We start from the raw sequence: 20,391 nt of genomic DNA on the forward strand, positions 1-20,391 counted from the left end.
GACTGCATGCCAGCAGGGAAGTAACGTATTGCCATTTTCCTCATCATGCTTTTAAATTCGTGGTTGTTCCTTGGGTAGAAGGCAAGAGAGGCGTCAATCGGCCTATCTGCGAGATATTGGCGGAATATCGTTGGAGGTTATAACCGCCCTCGAATAGATTATGTAATAACACCATTAGTCATCTTCTTACCTGTTTACCTAAAAATCACTGCGCCTAAATTTATCCTCTGTTACAGTTTGATTATATCCATAACTCACACCAGCATAATTTATTGAGGGGCATTTGATTTTCCAATACATTCACCTGGCATTTACATATTTGTCGTTATCCGGCTGTCCTCAGTTATAATCCATTTTCTATTAATTTCAACTTTCTTAACTGTATTATTTTCTTCCTTAATTACTCCGTATGTACGCGAGTGCTAGAATCTACTGGATATATTTCCACCAAACTCAATATTTAGAATCCACCTGTCCTTGGGTAGGTTTTGGGGCAAATATTGTTTCTGAATCCCTGAAATGACTGGGGGTTTATACGAAACCGAAACCGTGATTTTGCACTCCCACAAAATATACACAACTAAACTTAATGGAAATCTACCTGCCTTAATGGAAATTAATTTTTAAACCTTTTTTTCTCATGTGCATCATTTCTATACGAGGATTAATAAGGGATATATCATTAACAGACCGTTTTTCGGTACAAGTCCCATCTTATTCTTTATATTTTCATCCACCCTTATCTTATTTACCATTATAAACTATTAACTCAAGAGCGGGTGCGTGTAAAGCGTATCTTACAACTTGAAAACTACTGAAGATATTCGAACCAAACTTTATATTTAGTATCCACCTGTCCAACGGTAGGTTTTAAAGGTCAATAACATTTCATGTTCCCGGAATGGACTGGTGGTTTATAGGGAACCGAAATGGTGAATTTACTCTTCCACAATATATATAGTACAAGACCAACCTGACTGGAAATCGACCAATCGTGATGGAATTCCATCTCTAAAAAGTTTTTTTCAAAGTGCATTTTTTCGTCAGGAGGATTAATAAGGGAGATATCATGAATGGTCAGTTTTGCAGGTTAAGTCCAGCGGACATAGCCCGAAAGGTGTTGTACGTGGAGCAGATCCCTTATCTATCTATATAAATAAAATCGTAACGACTGTGTGCCTCTACATTGACTATTTTGGAGAATTTTCGCACAGCTACCCGTTTAAGGGGTAATAATGACCATCTGCATATTTTTTGGTTTAGTTTTCTGAAAGTCCTAATTTTTACCCTCCTCGCCCAAAATCCAGATTGTGGCATAATCTGCCAGACGAAAAAGAAAATTGAAATTTGACAAAATTATACGTTTTAGCCTGTAACGGACGGAAAACTTCTAAGATCTTTAAATTTTTCACTTTCCATCTCCGGAGAATATCGAAATATGGAGGCAATTTTAATGATGGTGCAGACCTTCGGGAAGTCCTATCACATAACGGATTGCACAATTTCCGTTCAATTTGGAATGATCTACAACCATGGTCTTATGACTTTTTGTCGTATCTGTATCTTTTGTACGATTGATTTTTCTCTATTAATCGATCTTAAATAAATTTGGACTTTTCACATGCATAATTCATACCTTCAATCACTTATATGAAATATAGAATCCCCAAACTCTTCATGAAAATTGGCCCACCGAGTAGCCATATGTGAGCCCAATACTATGTATGTAGCTGTCACATAATTATCTGAAAAGTAATGTAATGTGAGATAATCTTACAAAAACTTTACCTTGTTCAACGTTTCTAACTCAATCTGACCCAAGAATAGATGAGATATCATAGGACCAGCCATTTAGGCCACTAAATCCGGCGTCTTATGGTACAATCCTTTGTCGATATGACGTACGTTTAGCAGCAGTTAATCTGTAAATAAAAGTCTGCTATATTGTAATCACGCATATCTATTCGTATGTCGCTCAATATATATTCACTGATGTCGATTTTTAGCGATCGAGAAAGGGTGTGTCTGCTATTGTAATCAGTACTCCCCACACCGACTTTGACTGGCAGTAGGAATGGGGCCCTTCTCCAACTCCTGTGTAACTGGCATTAGTAAGGAAGGCCTACCATTGTAATGAATAGTTCACTTTTCGATTTGACTTGCAGAAGGCAAGAGAGCATGCAGTTTTGTTTAAAACTCCCCTACCCGATTGTGTTTGGCAGTAGGCAAGGGTGCCCGCAATTATAAACAAATGTCATCATCTAAAATGTGACTGGCATTAGGCATAGTGGCCTGCTATTTTGATGGAAACTCACCTACTTGGTGTGACTGGCAGTAAGCTGGCTGGCAGTAGGAAAAGGGGCCTGACATTATAATGATAACTGCACAACTCAATTTCGAGTGATAGTAGGGTAATTGCCTGCCATTATAATAGAAACTCCTCAACTGCTATATGTCTGGAAGTAGGAAAAGAGGCTGCCATTGTAACGAAAACTCCCCAAATCGATTGTGACCGCACAGCAGGCAATGGGGCCTGCAATTATAATGTAAACTTCCCAACTCGATTGTGAATGGCAGTAGGGAAGTGAGCCTGCCATTATATCACAAATCCGTAAGAAACACTTTACATTGGAAACAGCGTATGGCGACCTCCCCATGCTGTTTCTCGGATAACGCTAAGAGACATGCAATTTTAAAACAATCTTATTTACTGCATGTACAGTATTTACTTCGATATTCGAATACAATGTAGAATACCGTAGCGAAGCACGGGTACATTTGCTAGTTTATATATATAAGAAAACATAAAGGTCGACTATCTCATCCGTATTCGAAGCCGTGATCTTCGAATCATTAGTCGGACTTGCCACAGATCCACAGAGATCCTTTAAATACATATTTTGTGCTGAGGCCCGAGTTCGATCTGTTATCCCTAGATGTCGCTGAAAGTATTTCAGAAAGATGAAGTAGAGACTCACGTCAACAGATGGAGACACTAGGACGATACCGGCAAAGCGAATCTTTACTTTCCTCATCGCTCCTTGACCGTAAACAGGATTATTACACATGCGTATAACATTCAAGTTCTATATCTACGTGCCTGATAATAAAAATGTTTAACAGTGGTCCAGGCTTTTGCCAAGGGACCCAGTACTCGGACGAAACAATTCTCCGTAAAAAGAAAGAAAGAAAGAAAGAAAGAAAGAAGGTCGAACTTCGTATTCCGCGTATTATATCTCAGGTAAATAAAATAGTCAAGAGGCCAAGTCTAGAATCCTTCTTAGTCAGTCTACCGACCCAGGCATCCTACCCTTAAAAAAGGTCGTGAAAACCAAAACGTCGAACACTCGTTTCAAACTCGCGGCCCTTGGCTAACTTACGACCTGTTTTAACGGGTTACCTCGCCATTTTTCGGCCTAGTCTAAATTAAATCACTAAATTACTAAAAATCTAAATTAAATTCCCCCTGAAAAGCCCGTTTGTTAAGAAGTGAAGCTTTCTTCCTCTGTAAATTATTCTTCTTCTAAACTGACTCCGACCCCCAAAATTAGATTGTTTTAACAGTTTAGCGAAGAGAGGGTTTCATCCCTAACAGTGGGGGGTAAATTTTTCCTTCCATTACAGATCGCTTTTCCGACTCATCGGCACATCGCGGAAACAGATAATTAGAAGGGAATAGTTTTCACCCTGGGAATCTCATGTACTGGCTCTCAACAAAAACAACAACAAAAATAGACAAGAAAAAGTATAGGTGAAATGATAAATAAGTTGTGTTTTGTTGAGTATTTATAAATACAAGCATACAGTAGGGCTGTTGTTCTTGTTAATACAGAGGCTGTCCTAGAAGAACTATGTTAGACGAGTACAAACTTTTAATAATGTTATTTGTTTTACGTCCCACTAACTACTCTTTTACGGTTTTCGGAGACGCCGAGGTGCCGGAATTTAGTCCCGCAAGAGTTCTTTTATGTGCCAGTAAATCTACCGACACGACGCTGACGTATTTGAGCACCTTCAAATACCACCGGCCTGAGCCAGGATCGAACCTGCCAAGTTGGGGTCAGAAGGCCAGCGCCTTAACCGTCTGAGCCACTCAGCCCGGCAAGTACAAACTTTTAATTACCTGTATGTACATGATCATATCCGTACAAATTCTAAAGCAGCTTAATCTTCAAAATATAAATAAAGTGTTCAGGTTATCAGAATATTTAAAAGAATGATACACAGTGTTTCTAAACAATGCACTGCCTACTTTTTAGAAAACAGAAAATTATTTAATTGAAGAATTGTTAACAAAGTCAAAAATAAAATTCGGTCGAGAAATCTCAGAGCCGCTTGGAATCAAAACTGGAGTATGCCAAGGTGAGATGGCCTTTCTCCACAGCTCTTTAATTCCGTTTTGGGACAGGTAACAACAGAATGCAACTCCAAGCAAAAAGAATCCAAGAAATCAGATTGGGATATTAATAGTTAAACATCAAACTTACTTGTCTAGATTTTTCAGAGAACACTGAAACAGCAGTTGAAGATATGAACGTTTTGAAAGAGAAGACAGAGTTAATTTTGAGAAGACAGAATTCGTAACGAGCATTAATGCCTAAACACAAGATATGGCAGAGTATTTAAATTCAAGAACCTAGGGGACATAATACAGCCAAATGGCCAAGATAAAGAGGCAATCGGCTTATCAATAAAGGAGCACAATGTCTATATGCATCGAAAATCATGACGAGAGTAACGGACCCAGTCACTGAAAAAACACAAAAAACAAAAAAAAAAAGGACATTCCTTAGGAAAAGAAATAACCAGATTCACAACCGATGTTCCGATTGAGACCGAGTCGAGAACTTTATGAAAAAGTTGAGAAGATAACAACTACGATGATGACATTGAGAGGACGGATCCAAAGAGACTGGCACATAGGATACTTAGTCTACAAAAAAAAAAAAAATGGAAGGCACAACTTGTATGGCTTGAGGAGGTTTACAAGGACTTGAAGAAGTGGGGATGCACGAGGGAGATACAGAGGAAAGAACAACCTGTAGGAAGAAAAATGCGGGAATGAGGGATGCACCTGAGAAACTCGTCAAGTCACGCAACATCTCGGTTGAAGAGCGACAAAGGAGAAGTCGAAGACTTACGAATGTTTGGAACAAGTGCAAAGAAAAGGAACTAAGTTTGAGGGATAGAAGATCTGTACTGTGTAAATGTGGTCTATAGATGACCGTAAAAAGGAATGTATGATATGTAAATAGCTGCTTAACAATATGTAACTGTGTATTTATATATACTCATATAGACGTGTGCGTGTGCACGTACTTGTGTGTGTATGACCTCCCTAGGTCAATTTGCATTCTTTTCCGACCCCGACGGTATTACGTATGGAGGTCTAGGCAGTCTTTAATTTTCACGCTCTTGGTGTCTGTTGTCTATCTTTGATCGATATCTTGCCCAGCTGTACTCCCTCTTCAAACAATAACCACCACCACTACTATTGCACACTAATCTTTACTTAACAAAATTTTACAGACACGATCTTCTCCATACCTGAACACGAAATTTAATAAGCTATCCTTCTTTCATAACCTTAATATTTGTTCTCAAAATAACACTGCCTTATTCCTCATCCTCACCATTCAATATCTTGCTAAGAAAATTGCTTTACCGTTGCTGCAGAAAGACATTGGAACAAATTACCTGAAGAACTACGTACATCAGCTAACATCAGGTGCGACATAAGAAACATTTGTGCAATTTAGGATAATTATAATTTATTACGTTTAACATTACTAATAGTCATTATGTACCGAGCTCGATAGCTGCAGTCGCTTAAGTGCGGCCAGTATCCAGTAATCGGGAGATAGTAGGTTCGAACCCCACTGTCGGCAGCCCTGAAGATGGTTTTCCGTGGTTTCCCATTTTTGCACCAGGCAAATACTGGGGCTGTACCTTAATTAAAGCCACGGCCGCTTCCTTCCCACTCCTAGCCCTTTCCTGTCCCATCGTCGCCATAAGACCTATCTGTGTCAGTGCGACGTAAAACAACTAGCAAAAAAAAAGTCATTATGTAATTACGTTTGTGATAATTAGTGGCTGTGTAACCTGTTATTGTTTGATTACTTGTCATTATTATTATTACTATTGTTATTATTATTGTTGTTGTTGATGATGATGATAATGATGATGATGATTGTTGTTTAAAGGGGCCTAACATCTAGGTCATGCGTTCCCTAATCGTACAAGATGGAACGAAATGATAATGAACATTTTCAAAATCCGCTGATTAGAATGTAAAACGAATGATGAAAAATAATTAAGAATTTAAAATTATCTGTGGTTATGATTCGCAATGCCTTATTTGCTGATAATATGACAGAAAATATAGATTACGGTAGATATTCTACCGGCATTGCCTTGAAGTGCAGTCATACACATCATTCAAATTAGAAGTTAAAAACCACTCATTAAAATACACAACCACTACCTAAAACAGAGTCAGCGTAATTAAAAATAAAATAAAAACTGATATAGAATACTACTTTATACACGTTAAAACAGGCCACTATCCCTCATAAAGCAACTGATGAGATTTTCTGACTGTTCATCATCTCGTAGGATGAGGGAGATGGTACTAGGAAGTTTTAGACTACGGCGCAGATCGGCCGGTCCACACACTACGTAAGGATGTGTACCGCGGTAAGATGACCCCGCAAGTACACATCGGAGGACCATCTTCCTTCAATAAGCAGGAGTGCGTTGCTATACCGGGCCTGAGCCGAAGGGAAGTCTTCCATACCTTCGTAGTTCCTTCTCGTTCTCCATCTCCAATGAGACATAAGCAAATGTCTCAGCTGAGAACGACAGCCTCCTTAGTAGCAGCCCTATCAGCTAAGGATGAGACCCATGTAACTTGGAAGCCACATGAACGTGATTCTGGTGCTAGCATCCCAACACCCGGCCTGCAGGTCCTAGATCCGCTGCACCAGAGGGTAGCGAGGGAAAGATACATCAATAGATTGTAGCGAGCTCAAGGAGTCGGAACACAGCAGAAAGTGCCGGCGTTCATTGGACAGCGCTATGCTGTGTGCACACAACAAGCTTCCGATAGAGGAAAAAGAAACCTGTTATTGTTGACAGCGAACGCACAGCCTACTTTTGCTCCTGCCTTCGAAACAGCCGTCTAAACAACTACTGAATCTGGATACCAGCCGACAACGGACAGGAAGAGCCTTCGATAAACGAAGGGTTCCGTATTATTTTTTGGGCCGGTGTACAGATCCAGTATTATTTCAGGTCGTGGAATTATCCACAGAGGTACCTTGCTTGGTCGTCTGACAAGACAAGGAACGGAAGGTACATCAGACAATCTGTGATTGTTATCCAAGCGTATACTCACCGGCTGCGTTGCTCGTGGATAAGCAACGTGCAGCCGACGGTTTCAATTTTGGAATAGCTTGGGAGAAGTAGCATTTGTCGCAAATTTGCCGCATAGAACAAAATGATTTGTTGACGCTTCAGGTGTAAAGGCGCCACACCAGATTCAGTGAGCAGGCTAGCAATGGGTCTCGTACGGAATGTTCACGTTGCCAACTTAACTCCGCTATGGCGCTATGCTGGATGATATTCAGTTTCGCAAGGACGCTTTGCCTTGCTGATCCATATGCAGCACTGCCGTAGTATAATATGGATAAAATATGTGCCCTATAAAATCGTAGGAGCACTGTCTGCCCACCCCCCAAGTAGTGCCGATACGAAACTTCAAAAATATTAAGCTTTTTAACGCATTTGGCTTCTAATTGACGCAAGTGTGGCTACCACGATAATTTGCTATCAAAAAAGAGCCCAAGAAATCGGCAAGACAACTACAGGTTGAGCGATACTCCCTAAATATAGATTAGGTTGAGAGTGAAGAGTGCGCTTTCGGCAGAAGTGAACAGGAGAGTTCTTTGCAATTGAAAACCGAAAGCCATGTTCTAAGGTCCATTGTTCTACTCCCCTAACAGCTAGCTGTAATTGTCGCTCTGAGACTGCCGTACCTTGTCAGCTACAATGCAGAGCAAAATCGTCTACATATAGCCACGGTATTACTGCTGAACCAGCAGCAGCGACAATACCGTTTACGGCAATCGCGAACAGAGTGACACTAAGAACCGATCCCTGTGGGACTCTATTATCCTGTACATGATATTGCGAATCTGCCCTATTTACTCGCACACGGAATAAACGAAGGGACAAACAATTTGCAAGAAAAACCGGCAAGTTACCCCGGAATCTCCACTGCTGCAGGACTGAAAGGATGCTGTACCGCCATGTGGTGTCATAGGCATTTTCAGAGTCAAAAAAAATAACAGCCACGTTTTCGGAGAAATGTGTCCTGGATAGAATTCTCCAAGCGTAGTAAGTGGTCAGTGGTGGATCAGGCGGCTCGGAAACCACATTGGTACTCGGACCACAAAGTCCTCTTTTCTCCAAGCACAGCACAAGTCGGCAATTCACCATCCTCTCAAATAGTTTACACAAGCAGTTAGTGAGACGAATAGATCTGTAACTGCCTGCATACTTAGGATTTTTGTCAGGCTTGAGGACAGGAATTACTATTCCCTCCCGCCACTGTGACGGAAACTCATCCTCGGTTGAACACCCCAAGGAGATGGAGGCTGAAGTGTTTTAACATCTAGTTATGGACATTAGCTGGTCCGTGCGCCACGTCCTTGCAAAGCGCTAAGGCACTGCGGAGTTCCCACTCCGTAAAGGGCACGGTATAGTCCTCTGAATCTTGAGTGTTAAAACTGAGCTGATGACGTTCTGCCTCCCACTTCAGTGCTAGGAAATCATGATGGTAATTCCCGGAACGAGGCACATCTGTGAACTGACTGGCTAGATGATCAGCAACCAAGGAGGATCACTGTAAGTATCTAGGTGTTAACATAAGGAAGCGGATAAGACCTTTTTCCAGAACGACGGACTTACTGCGGATCCTTTCTCAGATTTCATCACTAATTCAAAAATCCTTCGTTAAATTATACCAGTTGGCCCTCCAGCCGTGTACTTTCTACTTATAAGTGTCCCGCATTAACTAATAATGAACGGGATGCCTAGTGGCTCTGGTTTGGACTTACTGGGGATTCTTTCTCAGATTTCATCACGAATTCAAAAATCCTTCGCTAAATAATACCAGTTGGCCCTCCAGACCTGCACTTTCTAATTATAACTGTCCCGCATGGAGCAGTGATGAACGGGATGCCTAGTGGCTGGTTTATAAAGGAGCGCTACAATGTGCTGTATTTTGGATGTGGAACAAATAAGTAGTAGCTATCTTACTACACACGTTCTGTTACAGGGTGCATTTGTAAACAGGACAAAGATGCAGAAAATATTTAATGACTTATTAATTTATGAACGTACAGACATTCCACTCTACTAAAGAGCTTCTTGTATGTGGTATGTGCTTTGAACGATTCTTTGGCTGTTAATTGCAACTCTTTTCGGCGAAATACGTGTACAGAAGGCAGGCGGTCATTTTAAAACTCTTGGGCGTACCATCTGCGAGCTCCGGCTGTATCCAGACCAGATTCTTCATAGATTAAAATTATGTCTGTATATTCGTCGGTTGTTGAACACACCAGCCGTAGTGCTACTGTACCAAATACCAGCATACAACTGAGTGATGCAGATCTTCTGATGAATCAGCAGCTCCTTGCTTACACTTGCTCAACTTCGTTAGTGTCTTCAGTGTCACGAATCAAGCTGAGACAGGAACAAGTGATGGGTAGGTGAGACATACTCCAGGAGTTTCAACACATCTTGCAGCTTGGTTTTCTTTACTTTTCGCACAGTACTGTACATTTTTCAAGGTCATTGTTGTGGTGTTACCTCATTTTCGTACGTTACAGTTTTCACAATTCATATTCACTCTTGTTTTTAGTTTCAAAATCCATGGGTTAGTAGCTTCAAATTTGAAACATAATTATTACGTTCATGAATTTAAATTCCATGCCACTTACACAGGAGTTTTTACGGGTGTTCAGAAGTCCAACTTTTAGTGCAGCCAGATCATAACATTCTTATTGTTCCATGTCTGTTACACTGAACTTTCTTTTCCTCCCACATTCTTGAATGATACGTTTCCAGTCGCCAGGGTCGTACACATTCGGGTGATTTCGTTGGTACTTATTAATTTGGTAAAAGTCTCTATCTGGTGGCATGAATGTGTGGCCAGATGTAAAAACCAGTGTTCAAACTCATTCAACCGTTTAGTATGAATAAGACCAGAGTGTCATTATATTCCAGTTTTTATTCTAACCCCCGCAGTTATAGAAAAAATCACAAGCTTTTTTGCATCGACGGCGTTTGTTCTGAGATACTTCAACATTGCACTACCTATTTCCAGTCTAGCTCGAGCAGCCGAGGAGCGAGGTCGCGTGGTGCAGTGTAAAGAGGATAGAATAGAATAGAGATGAAACTCAATGATAAATTTCGGTTCCAAGCCACTTGGCGCTAGTAGTTTTAGTCTCTTTTCCGAGATAGCGCCACAGTGTGCATTCTGGTGCAATACCTTAGTATTACTATCAACAGATAGCGCGAAGAATTAACATCCGGCGCAGTGACGTACATCCGGGTCAGCTTACGGCTCCTCCCCCCGTCCTTTCCCTTTCCCTGCCCATCGCCCCCCCCCCCGGCAAAACGGCGATAATAATGCAGTTCTACTACTTCCATGCCCAATACATTGTAATTCATATATTTTTATTTCCAAGTATTTACTACGTTGTAAATAATGATCTGATACCCCTAGTTCGTATGGCATACTATGTTACTGAGAACATAACCACACACCTCAAAGCAGCTTTAACTTCAAATGAATGATTGACACATTAACACAAAGCTGATATTATAACAAATAAGAAATCCCTTCGAAAGCAAGACAACAGAGCACACCATATGCAAGACAATGGGGTATCACATCAATATCCAAGTACCACATAAAATAAAAATAAGAGAATTAAATGCACTGAGACAGGAAATATATAGAACTACATTAATAGAACCATTCAGCTTTCAGCCCCTGATGTGTACTCAAGAGGAAATACAGGATTTCAGGAGGACAGGCGAAGATATATTTCAAATAAACAAGCACAAGGAACGAAGATTTACATCACAAGAACATGAGCACTTGGAATTAAAACAACACAAATACTGTAGCATCATGGGAACTATCGATTAAAATCGATATAAGTTCGAACAGGGTTAATCGATTGGGTAAAGTCGAATTCGATGCAATTCAGCAATATTATCTCCACAATGCTTGACGTTTTATGACTAATTAATTTGTGAGAAGTGCTCACTGATTGAGGTTAGACTTGAAATACTTTAAATACTTCACTTCGAGACAAACTGCCTTTAATTATTAACAACGCTCATTTCATGCTTACTTGCGTGCCATCTACAGAACATGTATATAACTATTTACACGTTATGAATGACCTCCAGCGCCATCTAGAAAAAGAGACTGAAACTACTTGAAGCTCGCTACGGATTGGAACCAAAAGCCCTATTAGAGTTTCACCCCTTCGGTGCAGTGCGTGCTGCGAACATGGTCGGTATTGAGCAGTACCGGGCCGCGATTGGGAAATGGCAGGCCAAGCAGAAGAAGGAGACCAAAAATGGACGGGTGTTAAGAAAAGGAGGAGTAAAAATGAGTGAAGCGGTAATGGTAGTGACAGTGATAGCGGTGCTACTGGTTATTGGGGGGGGTGGAATTAAACCCAGGCCCAAATACCAGCGGAAAATTTAGCATGGAGGACTTGGCAGCACTCAAGGTGGTAGTGAGTGAGGTAATACAGGAAAAGTGTCAATGGGATAAGGTGCAGGAAATAAAGGACATGATGGAGGAGCAGAGAAAGGAGTTAGGGAACATGAAGAAATGGCTAGAAACGAAGACGGAGGAATCGAGCAGGAGAGTGGACAGTAATGAGAAGGAAATCGAGTTATTAAGAGGGAAAGTGAAACAACTGGAAGAGGAGGTGATGAAGGTGAAAAGAGAAGCGGAGGGGTACAGGCAGGAGAGATTGAAGAAAGCCATATTTATACATGGTGTGGAGGAAGGTGAGAGGGAGGTCAAGATTGACCTGATATCCAAGGTGGTAGAAGTCATACGGGATAGGATGAAGATAAACTTCAGTGAAATAGACACAGACGATGTAGAGAGAGCTGGAAAAACTAAAGGACGAAGGTCAATTAGGTTAAAATATTTCTCTACCCTAATGGCAGAAATTGTGTTAAGTAACAGTAATAATTTACAGGGACAGAAAGTAGGGGTGAAAAGAGACATGGGAAAGGAAGGAAGTGAAAATATGAAGATCTTGAGCCGACACCTATGGAGAGCGAGAAATCAGGGGCTAAAGGAACGAATAAGAGGTCAGAGGTTGGTGGTGACAAACGGACGATGGGTTAGGGAGCACTCAGTGACGAAGCTAAAGGAGATGGACGAATGTGTTATTTCCGAGGGAGGAGAGATGACAAGGCAAGATGGAAGGAAGAAAGAAGTAACAAAGAAGAGGGGAGACGTGGAAGGAGAGGAGATCATCTCAGAAGAGAACGGACAGTGTATTGTGGATACAGAAGATCAAAATAGTGAAGGGGTGAGTGAGGGTGAGCAGCAAGAAACGATGAAAGCAGAGTGTAGTGGTTCAGTGAGCAAGAAAGGACACGAGAAGACTGATCGACAGGAAGGTAAAGCAATTATGAGTAAAGGAAGAAGTAGGAGTTTAAAAGACCTCTGGGGAAAAGTACGTAAAGGGATGGAGGATACGGAGGACATGGAACGGTATAGGTTGGCTAAAAAAGGAGGAATGGAGACAAGGGATGAGAGGTCGATAACTACAAGGAGCAAGAATAGAGGGGGAGACTTAGAAGGGAGGGAGGGAAAGTTATAACTATATTGGAAAATAGGATGTGTGAATATTGAGGGACTAATGAACAAATTAGGAAATAAGAAAGTTCGGAAAGTAATAGAAAGTTTCGATGTTGTGGCACTCTTGGAGACGTGGCTGGAAACAAGGAGGGAGATCTAATGGAAGGGTTTGTGATAAAATATAAATATAGAAGAAAGGAGAGGAATAAGGGTCGCGCACCAGGAGGGATGATAGTATTAATTAGGGAAGAAATTAGTGAAATGGTAGAGGATATAGAGACAGATATGAAAGAAACTATATGGTTGAGATTGAATATGGGAGGGGTGGAAGGAAGGAGGAAGAAAATAAATCTAGCGTTCGTTTATTGCCATCCTAGTAGTTCAGCATATGCAAATAAGTATTTTTTTGAAGAGAGGATAAGAGGAAAGTTTGCAGGAGAAGAGGATATGTTGTTTTTCGGAGATTGGAACGCGAGAATAGGGGAACAGAACCCAGTATATAGTAGGGAGGATGGAATGTGTATGTCGAAAAGTAGAAGGAGTGAGGATAAAATTATAAACAGTTATGGGGAGAAGCTCCTAGAGATGTGCGCTGCGGGGAATTTGTATATTCTAAATGGATGGATGGATGGATGGATGGATGGATGGATGGATGGATGGATGGATGGATGGATGGATGGATGGATGGATGGAGGGTGACAGTACGGGGAAATTGACATATGTTACTGAGAAAGGAGGTAGTGTGATAGATATGGTTTTAAGCTCGGAAGGAGTGATGGAGGATATTGTAAGAATGGAAATAGGAGACTGGATTGAATCACAACATTTCCCAGTGTGGGTTATGTTAAAAAGGGGGGAAGAGAAGTGTATAAAGAAGGAAGCTGAGACGAAGGATAAACAAGGGAGTGGATATAATAAGTATAAATGGTCATATAAAGTGGGACGGGATTGGAATAGGGTAGCAAAAGAGGAAGTACAACTTCTGAAATATGGGTGGGAAGATGTGATAGAGGAGAATAATATTGATAAAGCCTTGGAATTGCTGCTACATCCAATAAAGATGAGAATGTAGAAAGAGAAATAAGAAAGAGAGTGAAGAATGGTTTAATAGAGAGTGTGAAGGAGTGCGGAGGAGGGTGCTGGGTGCGTTAGGAGAGTACAAAAAGGAAGGTGGGAGCACAGAAAGGGAGATTTTCTGCAAATTGAGGAAGGAGTATAAAAAGAAAATTTATGAGGTAAAAAAGGCGTGGTTAGAGGAACAAATTGAAGCTATAAATAAGGATTGTAAGACTAACAACATTGAGAAAGTATGGGAAAAGATTAATAGAATAATTAAGGGTGGAAGGAATATAGAGAGAACGAGCATTGAGGAAGTTCAATGGGTGAGGTACTTTGGTGAATTACTAGGGGAGAAGGGGGAAGAAAGATGGAGAGGGTCGGGGGAAGAAGTAATTTGAAGGAATAGGAGAGTGGCAATTTATGAACTGGACGAGGAAATTACAAGGGAAGAAATCTTGAGTGTGATACGCAGAGTTAGGGGAAAGTCGGCCGGGGGATGTAATGGGATAAATAATTTTTGGAAAGAAATGAGCAAAAATGAGACAATGATAGAGGGCATAGTTAAACTATTCAATAAGATCTATGAGGGAGGTAAGTACCCGAAGGAATGGGAAATAGGAATTGTATGTCCAATATATAAGGGTAAGGGTAGTAGGAACAGTTTGAACAATTATAGAGGAATATCTCTGTTAGACTCCTTAAGTAAAATATACACTGGGTGTTGGTGAACAGGTTAAGCGAGTGGGCTGAAGAAAATGAAATATTGACAGATTTCCGTCACCTATATAGTGTGGGAATAGCCCCTGTGTATCGGCTTTGCGCCACTTAGGTTTTAATAAGCTTTCATGTAGGAGTGCAAATACTCGCCTCCATTCAACCTTGTATTTTGGGCCGTGAATTTAACCCGTTTTTGTTTTCCTTCCTGAGAAGGCCCAGTAAATTGGGTACGAGATACCCCTGTTTAATTCTTGTAAGTTGTGGCAAGAGATCACAATGTATGGTATGACCTTGAATAGGCTTGAAAGAATGAGAGGGGATCAGCTTTTTCTGGTATTTTGAAAGGTGCCTCGGGGAGGCGTGACATTTTTACTACTGGGAACAAGTGCTCCATTGTAATCAGGGAATTTCTGCCCTTTTCGAAAATATGTGGTTGTGAGCTGAGGGCTCAGATTGTTAAACTTTGGGGCTCGTAGCCCAGGATTTGTAAAGACCCCTTAACTTGTACTTTCGTTTGTAAAATTACATTGTACCTGATATTATTGTTATTTCACCTAGTGAAAATTGTTAAATCTTGTTATCAGTTGAAAATATAACCTTTATTTAAAATTTTAAATTCATCTTTGGGACTTGTAGTTAGACCCATTCCAGCCCGCACCTTCTTTCACCTCTGCTGATCCACCAAACCACGGTAACAATTAATATTATTAATATTATTATCATTTTTATTATTATTAATATTATTATTGTTATTACTATTATTATTACTATAATTATTAATATTATTTTAAATAGACTTATTGCTTTTTGAACATGTATTGGGGCTGGAAGCCTGTTTGTTCATAAATACATACATACATACATACATACATACATACATACATTACCTATTTCGTTACTTCTTCTTCCCACAAAAACATGAAACCTAAGCCTCTCCACAGTCATGAATTTCCACATTGTATTCGTATATCACATTTAAATTAGATGTATATTCTTCTATTTCAGTATAGCTATCCTTAATAAATCGTAATAACTCATTGTTGGCTCCAACAAAATTTGTGCCATTATCACTCAAGACGAGATTTGGAAATCCTCTAAGGGCAGTAAATCTTCTAAATGCAGCGAGGAAGTTCTGGGTAGTTAGACTCTTCACAGGTTCAAGATGAATTGCCTTAGTGACAAAACCAACAAAGAGAGCAATGTAGGCCTTAAACTTTATTTTACTCCTCAAGTTATCACCCTTTATGATGAATGAATCAAGATCAACCTTGACAAAAGGTAAAAACGGTTCACCTCTATACGAGGGTAACTGAGCCATTATGTGAGTGGTGAGTGGAGGTTTGCTTCTGAAGTACTTGTAACACGAATGGATCACACCGCGAATAACTGTCTTCCCAAATGAAATCCAGAATCTGTTACACAAACAAAACAATACAGCCTGAGGGCCGGAATGCAAAAGCATCTCATGCTCATGTTTAACAATCAATTTAATAACAACGTTTTTCGGAGGAAGAATGACAGTGTTTTTTTTTAAATTCCAACTGAGAATTCATGAATCGACCACCGACTCTCAACAACATATAATCATCAAGGTACGGATTCAAAGCTTTTAATGCGCTCGAAGAGGCAACTACATTATTAGACCTCAAGTCATGAAGCTTGCATCAGACTCATTATTTTCATTTCACTGACTCTCAATTCTTCAGGGCAAGAGGACCAATGAAAAGAGCATCCTTAGTGGAGCGCACATTGGTAATGCATCTCAGAACATAGCTATAAACTCGCTTGAATTTGAGAAAGGAAAACATTTATCTAATTCGGGTGGGTGTACCTTAATTAGCAGGACTCTCAAAGAGGGTTTTGATTATGCATTCACAGCAGATGATGTACTACTGGCAACAAAATCAGGATACACTGGGAACAATTCGTGCAACCAGGAGGGACCATATCGCCATACACCAAGAAAAATATTTGTGAAGGTAAAACACCTCGAGACAAGTGGTCAGGTGGATTACCGCGGGTATGTGCCTGTCTCCAATCTGAGACTGAAGTGAGGGACTGAATTTCAGAAACTCTTCTGGCAACAAAGGTTCTTCAAACTTATTCGAAACTGAAACTCATCACAATTAGGATGCCACACAATACCTAATGTTTTAATAGATTCATACTTACTGAGGTTACAAGGTGACAAAATTTCTCTATCCTCTACAGGGATATTGGCAAGAGCTTCTGGACAATTTAACGGCCTATTTCTAACATGAAAATGTGCACTATCAAGCACAGAACAAATTTCTTATTGAAGCTCCTTAGCTTTCAACTAACACCTGTAAGCAGTTAGTCAACGTAAAAACAAGAGCGAATGATCTTTGATAAAATGGGGTGAGATTTTTTGTATTCATCAGCAAGTTGAATTAGACATCTCGTAGCTAGAAAAGGGGCAGAACTTTTACCATATGTAACAGTAGTAAGACGGCAGTCCTTAGTCTCTTCATCAGTAGACTCACGACAAACAATTTTCTGAATATTTCTGTGGTAAGGGTGAATTAGCACACATCTGTACATCTTAGCAATGTCAGCTGAAAGAACAACAAAATAGGTTATGCACCTTAAGGCAACAGATAGCAAGTCATACTGAATAGTAGGACCAAAAATTAACATAGAATTCAATGCTATCCCATTTGATGATTCACAACTTCCGTCAATAACAACTCTCAGCTTGGTTGTAGTGCTAGAATCCTTGAGCACACAATATTGTGTCATGTAAAAACTTAATGAGTTAGAAGAGTCTCGGGAGGCGCAATTTCCATGTGACCCATTTCACTGTATCCACGCATGAAATCTACATACTTCCTTTTCAAGTCTAGAAGTCTAGCAAATTTATTTCCAATCTGTTTGAATCTTCTAACGGCATTATGCTTAAACTCAGCTACAGGAGACACTTCAGGACGAATAGGAAGTTTGACAACAAACCTACCTAAATCATCTCTTTGAACATTATTCACGAAATGTTCTTCAGAAGCCCTTTCTTCAGGAGTAAGAACTGCTTGATGAAGTTCTTCAAGCTCCCAGAGTCTTTGGAGTTTAGTGCCAAAAGAATCAGGTTTTACAAGATTGGCACGACGGGCCTTGGCATTATTCTTAATGCACGACTCAGGGAAGGTACCTGACAATACCCAACCAAATTTTGTGTCTAACAAGGCGGGATAACCTTTCTTATGCAAAATATTAGAAGACACAATTTCATAGTAGACATCAGCTCCTACCAAGATATCAGTAGTAGAAGGCTGATTAAATGCCCTGTTATTCAAAGTAATATCATGAGAAACAACCCAATTAGAACAATCAATTTCTTGCGTAGGAAGTGGACTAGTGATTGTATTCACAACTGCACAGTTCAACTTCAATGAATAATCTGAGACATTAGAGAACAGAACAAGGTTACATGTAGAGCTCACAAGCGACACACTGACATTGCCTGTATCAACAATAGGTAGACGACAAGCCCTTGCACGGATGCCAAGCTTCTTGACAAGATCAGAAGTCACAAAGGATAACAGACTCACAGAGTCTAACAAAGCTCTCGGCACATATGGCTAGGTTATCTCACAAATCCCTGGGTTCGCCTAGAAGAGACGACAATAAATAGTGTAATCTTTGCACGTTGGCAATGCGTGTATTATTAATAACTAAGCTTTGAAAGGTGTTCTTGAAACACAAGTATTTTGTCAAATCTCCTTTAAAAACAGGCGATTCAAAAGGAGGGAGTTTCAAACTAGAGCTGGATCGGGTAGAGTTATCAGAAACAATGGATGCATTACTCGGACTTCTGGGTCTTTCACATGAACAAAGCACTTCTTGAATCCTACCAACTATTGCACCATACCTGTTTCAAATTCATCATGCTCTCCAAAGTGAGTTTCGCTACAGTCAAATTCACATTCTAGATACTCCCTAACAATACTGAATTCCTTCCAAATTTCTGGCAGCCTATTCTGTTTGGAAATCAGTTCGTAATGATTGATGTTATCTTGCTTCAAATAATTTTCGATATGAGTTAAGGATCTTTTAAGCAGGCCACGTTTTTGAACAGCCTTTGCTTCGGATTCAAACACCATGATGAATATTTCGGGTAATCAATTATGATCAAGATTATAACAGAATTCAATCCTAAAACAATGGTGACTAAGCAAAGAATAAGCTCTATACTCAGTACACTGCATTCATTTGGCATTGTCAGAATGAGTGACAGTATTTGAATAGATCCAACAATGTAGTTACATGCATCAAAGCATGAAATAACGCATAATAAGTCACGTACGTGCTACAATATACAAAATACACTAAGCGACCCAACGAATTATTACTACGGAACTTTATAGTGTCCATGAGAAATCAAGACAAATCTGTTAATTCTATACCCGGGAAGTGTTAGCCGTAGGGTTGGGATATTAGGCAGGATGTCCACCCTAGTCAAGACAGGAACAACAAAGACAAATGGAACAGACTTACAGTACATAACGGCGCTGTATCATTAATGGACACTACCACTGGAACCACTCCTTGACTGGAACCACATGATCAAGGTGACTGGAAAGTCCAAAGGAGGACGTCTTCGATGTAATGTTCGCTGGAGTCCAAATTCCAAGCAGCATTTAACATCTCGAACATCAGGGTATCAGATACAAACTGGCGTAAACAGCTCACAAGAATTGATGCGTTAGCACGTGGTAACATTCCACAGATTGCTAATGCGAAATCAAAACAGTTCCAAAGCATTGTAGACTTCGTTTAAATCTCAATATCAGGTATTCAAATATTCGTAGTCGTTAGGTTTTAAGCAAGCTATTCTGGTGCTACAATACATTAACTGTTCACAATGCTTTTCGCGCCAAGCCCGTTGCTATGTTCAAATGGCGGTTGCAGGCAGCATTTCGTGACGATAATAACGTTATGGTGTCTAGCACAATTTTCACAGCTGTACGTTGTTTAACTTCATAGTTCACAATGATTCTCATCACAGCACGGAAGGACCAAAATTTGTATGTTGCGACCGACGAATCAACATGTCGTACGTACATAACAAAGTTCATTTCCCTAGGCGCACAAATAACATTTTGATAGAAGCCAGATGGAGGACCAGACTGCCCTACATGAGCAGACACAACACATCACTTAGAAAGTGATTTAAAATATTTATTACCGAGCTCGATAGCTGCAGTCGCTTAGGTGCGGCCAGTATCCAGTATTCGGGAGATAGTGGGTTCGAACCCCACTGTCGACAGCCCTGAAGATGGTTTTCCGTAGTGTCCCATTTTCACACCAGGCAAATGCTGGGGCTTCATCTGAAATTTTGAAGTTTAGAACTTGTGTTTAATTGTGGCAACCATGTAATTGAAGATTTTAGGTAGCTCACACTTTTGCCTTTAATTTGAACTAGGCATTTGTTAACAAGGTGTTGATGCCTCCATTAATAAATATATACACGTTTTTCTTCTAAAAGCAATCATCCTGAACTGATGGACTTCATTCCTGTTCTTAACACTTTGTGACAGTGATATGTTCCCAATAACAAATACAGTACCGAAACGGTTTGCTGCCTGTACTCATAACCAATGCCACTCCACAATGCTCTTCTTCATCCGTGAAATATTTAAAAGGTTGTTTTCAGAAATGACCGCACAGGAAAGATTAATTGTGTTAGCTCT

Source organism: Anabrus simplex, chromosome 4 (genome assembly GCF_040414725.1).
Source record: "Anabrus simplex isolate iqAnaSimp1 chromosome 4, ASM4041472v1, whole genome shotgun sequence".
Taxonomy (NCBI): Eukaryota; Metazoa; Arthropoda; class Insecta; order Orthoptera; family Tettigoniidae; genus Anabrus; species Anabrus simplex.